The sequence below is a fragment of the Tarenaya hassleriana genome, unplaced genomic scaffold (genome assembly GCF_000463585.1).
Source record: "Tarenaya hassleriana unplaced genomic scaffold, ASM46358v1 Cleome113, whole genome shotgun sequence".
Taxonomy (NCBI): Eukaryota; Viridiplantae; Streptophyta; class Magnoliopsida; order Brassicales; family Cleomaceae; genus Tarenaya; species Tarenaya hassleriana.
Window position 1 is genome coordinate 140,052 of NW_010961620.1, and position 5,217 is coordinate 145,268.

Genomic DNA, 5,217 nt, shown 5'->3' on the forward strand with positions numbered 1-5,217 from the left:
TCTTCCCCTTTGGTCCGTTCCTTCTCAGTCCGTCGGTGCGCGGAAACCTCGGAACACGTCTGGTCCGGCGGACCAGAACTGGTCAGCCCCGGACCAGGCGTGTTTTTCTCTTGGTCAGTTCTGTCTTCCCTGGCTCGGCGGACCGCACATGTTTTGTTCCAGTCCTGGTCCAGAGCTGACCACGCGTGGTCCGGCGGACCGGGACTGGAACCTCCTTCTTCCTCGCGATTTCTCCGGTTCTGTTTCGATTTTTCTCATTCTAATCGATTCGGGGTTGCTTCCAAATGCTACTAAAATACAGTTTGACATCCTTAAACATGTTCTAAACCTCAAACACGCAATGAAATCTCGATTTGGACCATCACACATTGAAAACAAGCTCTCACAAATCCAACTCAAGCCACTCACCTTGTTCTTGAGTTTGTCCGAGCTTGTGTGCGTTCCTCGTGGCTCCACACGACATGAGAAGCTTCGGGACACGTCTGGGCACGTCCCTCTTGGTCTCCCCGAGCTCCCCTTGCACTGGTTCGTCCCCTTTCTCCCCCTTTCTCCCCTTTTCCTTCTTCCTCTGTTTCTGTCCGAAAATGGCTAAATGCAAGGGTTGGGAGGTGTTTATGGTGCGAGAGAGAGGCTAGATGGGCTCGAGCCCAGGCCCATAGGCGAGCCTGCAACGTCCTCGAGGCGTGGGAGGCTCCGGCGAAGTTCGCGTCTCAAGACCGCAAGTTGGCAACTTGCGTTTTCTGTCGATCCCGGTCCGCCGGACCAACCTCCTGGTCCGCGGGACCGGACACACTTTTATTTTTTTTTTCGAACCTTTCTCCCCAGTCTGCGCTGTCCAGTCCGAGTCCGCCTGAGCGGTTGGTCACTAAACGTGGTGAGTATCTCTAAGTCTGACTTCAATCTCTAGAATATCCGCCGTGGACCGTTCCTGGTCCGGCGGACCGGCCCTGTTTTTTTTTCTTTTTCTTTTTTTTTTCATTCTTTCTCGGTCCTTTCCGCACGTGACGATCCTCGTGCCTCTCCCTGATTTAGTGATATCTCTATTTAATTATTCATTTTTAATAATTAAATATTCAAATCGGGTTTCGGGGTATTACAGGGCGGCCCTCCCATTATTTCTGAGCTTCACCAACTCATACATCTCATCATTTTCCGATTCTCGTTTGCGCTAACATTACACCCCTAGCATTGCATTTGTATTTTTCTTTTTGCATTTCATAGGGCTCTTGCAAGACGCTCAAAGGATGAGAAGCTCTCCATGGATGAGTTCTACACCTCCAATCAGGTTCCACATCTAAAACCCTTCCACTTTTCACATTTTCTTCATCTGTTTGACATCGAATCGACACCGGGGACGGTGCCTGAATCAAGTCCGGGGGGAGACACACTAACAAAGTTTTGAGCCTTGTGAGCATTACATATTTGCATTTAAAAAAAAAAAATTGTGTGCATCTTCATCATAGATCCGAATAGAGTTACGTGCATTTGTATATTGAGTCTCACGATAGGTCTCTAATTAGGTTGCATATTGCATAAGTTCATATAGGTACAGGCATGCATACACTCATTTGCATAAGAGGTTGGTCAAATGATGATGTGGGGGAGTAGAGGGAGGCTGTTTTGAAAGGTTTGAGGAACCAGACTTGGGATCCCCTTAGTAGTTGAATGGATTGTCGTGTGAAGCAGAAATAGTCAATCTAGTCCTAGAACGAGCGATTGTTATGTGGGATGATTTACCTCCTAAGGTCTAGGCAGATTAGAAGCTACGAACCAAGCGCAAACGTCTCCCCAAGAACCATTCTTCTATCTCTAAGTTTAGTAAGCCCATAGCATACAAGAAAGCCCGAATAAATAAAGTAGCATCCCGACACTCCGCTGTCATTAGCTCGTTAATGAAAATCATTCGAGGACATGAGTGCATTAGAAACCGATGGCTCGGGTCTAAGTTGTGGGGTGAATATACCAAAAAGGTATGTCACTCGTCAACTTCAACGTCCTAGAAGCCCGGGATGTTTCAAAAAAAAAAGAGAGAGAAAAAGAAAAGAAAAGAAAAAAAGAAACAAAATAAAAAGAAAGAAGAATAGGGCGAGGTAGAATAACAAAAATGTGGGCTAGATCATGCATAGAGATTGCATAGGATGTGTTTGAGAGACATGCTCGGCAAGATGCGTATAATCTACCTTAGACCACGGGGACGAAAGAAGTTCCATTAGTAGTCGTTTGTTTGAATGCTAGAGGGTTAGAGTACGCTAAACTCGATTCCATTCACGGTAACTTTTACCCGGATAGATAAGCCAACCTTAGATCCCATTCAAGTTTGATCATAACCTCTCAGGCCTTAGACATTTTCACGATCATATGTTTCGTTCGAGGACGAACAAACGTTCAAGTCTGGGGGGATTTGATCACATCATCTTTACTTGAGAATTTTATGAGTGATTGGGATCTTTATCATCGGATTCATGTGCATATGAGTCGTCTAGGGGTAGAGTAGGTCCTTGTTTTGTCCATTTCAGGATCAAGTGGTGCAGTGAAGTCTCCGGGAGAAAACAACGGAAAAATCGGACGAAAACGCGGAATGTGGAACAAGAGCAAAAACAGGCTACCGCCCTAGAAAGAGATCTGGCCGCCCTAAAGTTATAGAAGCCTCGATATTTAACAGAAAATTCAGGAGGGCCGCCCATAAGTTCTGCCGACCGCCCGAAAATGTGAAGCATATTCGGGCTCCCGCCCTGAAACACAAAGAGACCGCTCATTTCTGTCTGACGAAATTCATTTGTTGTTTTGGGTCATTTCCAAGCCCATTAGTGAGAAAGAAGAAAGCCCTAGGGTTTGCTTAACAAAAGGGAAAAGAGGGAAAGAAAAAAAAGATCTTTTGGCAATTTGAAAGGGGGAGAAACCATTTTGGGGAAAACTTGGAGCTTGGGAGACTTGGAGAAGAAGAGAAGTGATCATCACCATTGAAGACCAATCTAAGCATTCCTTTCTCTTCTCTATCATGTTCTCCTTTGTTTCTTCTTGTTTTCTTCCTTTGAGTATGGAGTAGAACCCTAATTGTGGGGGAGGGGTCCCCCTTTTTGTATGGATGTTGGGTTTCAATCTATGGTACTCTTTTAGTTATTTCTATTGGTTTGATGTCTTGACCTTCATGCTTTTGATCTTGGCAAAACCTTGATAGAATGATTTTAGAACAACATTGATCATAGATATATGAGAATGGTGTTTTGACCTAGACATCAAATGAACAAAGCATTCACATTGAGAGATGGTTTGACTTGTTTAGGATTTATGATAAGGGTTGTTAATGCATCTAGGAGTCCTCTAGATCATCGAGAGATGGGTAGTTGATTTTCTAGATAGTAGATCTAAGCTTGAGAGAGAAAGATCTTACACAAAGAGCCTTGAAATCCCCAATTAGAAATGATCATCATGATTGCCATCCCATTTTGAGCATCCATACCCATCAAAGGGACCCCGAACCCACAACATTCGTGTCCAATCGTTTTCATCACACAAGTTTCGTTTGCTTATTTGATCCTCTTTTCATATTTACATTTTCACAAACACCTTGCAATCAATATTTTCCATCATCTTTGATCTAGTTTAAGAATGGATTAACACAACCTAGTCCTCGTGATCGACCCGGTACTACAACTATCGTATACTTGCGGATAGTGGTACGAATCGGGTTACAAATTTAGAATTCGGTGCGTGCGCATCAAATGGTAGTGGAAAATGATCTTTCCTTGTGTTGGCGTTCAGCTTTCTGTAGTCGATGCACATACGTCAACCGGTTACAGTCCTGGTCGGTATTAGCTCGTTCCGCTCGTTCTTTATCACCGTCATTCCTCCTTTCTTGGGAACCACCTGTACAGGACTGACCCAAGAACTATCAGAAATAGGAAAGATAAAACCTGCATCTAGGAGATTCATGACCTCTTTCTTGACAACTTCTTGGAGCTTCGGATTGAGACGACGTTGATGTTCAATAGAGGTTTTTTGTTACATCTTCGAGGTGAATCCGATACATGCATAAAGAGGGACTGATGCCTTTGATGTCTCCGATCGTGTAACCTATCACTTTCCTGTATTTGCGCAGCATGGCTAACATTAGACCGACTTGAGAAGAATCCAAGTCGGCATTAATGATAACATGATATGTAGATTTGGGTCCAAGATATTTATACCTAAGCCCTTTCGGGATAGGTTTCAGATCAAGCTCCGGTGCACAGTCCGGATTCCAATCGACGGACTCAGGGTTGTTTGTGACGGTAAGAGCAGAGTCAACTAGGGGCTCAGAAAGCATACCTGAGTCGGTAGTGGCGGGAGAAATGGTGTGAGATGAAGATGGAACATGCAGGGAATCTGGAATGAGACACGTGTTGGTTTAGTGCTCTATGATGTACTGTTCATGAGCTTTATTTAGATACATTCGATGTATTGATACTTTCTATGGTTTTATGAGAGTATTTGATTCATTACATGTTCTTGCATACTAGATCTGTTATGAAATCCATGTATCATTATGAATGATACTAAACTCCCTAGTCTTGTGTCGTTATGGGAATAACAAGGCATGGACAAGCCACCTTATCTGATTCGACTGCTTTCTCGTTCACTGAGTTCGACTGTCTGAAATAGACGACGCTCGTCTATAGTGCGGTTACACATTTCTACAGTCTTGCTGATACGAGGGGCCCAGCGATATCTCTCTCTTTTACGAGAGGTACAAATCTTGTCTTGACTATCTACAATCCAGCACATGATTCGTTTCGTGCCTGATACACGCCTTTATAGTTCTCCTGTTACGCAGAACGTTTGACGTATTCAAAGCACACAACTCCTCATGTTGGATTCCGTAGATATCTCAGGTCTTAGGATCCAATCATGGAACCGCCATATGAGATTCAAGTCATGACGCTAGTCCATGTGAAAATCTCATGCGGATCAATCCAGTATTCCGTTCTCCAACGAATACCTATGACTGTGAGCGTATCCAATACTTATGATCATCTCTATGATCATCAATCACACATCATACTAGTCTTATTATGTCGTTATTCCCATAACGACACAAGACTAGGGAGTTTAGTATCATTCATAATGATACATGGATTTCATAACAGATCTAGTATGCAAGAACATGTAATGAATCAAATACTCTCATAAAACCATAGAAAGTATCAATACATCGAATGTATCTAAATAAAGCTCATG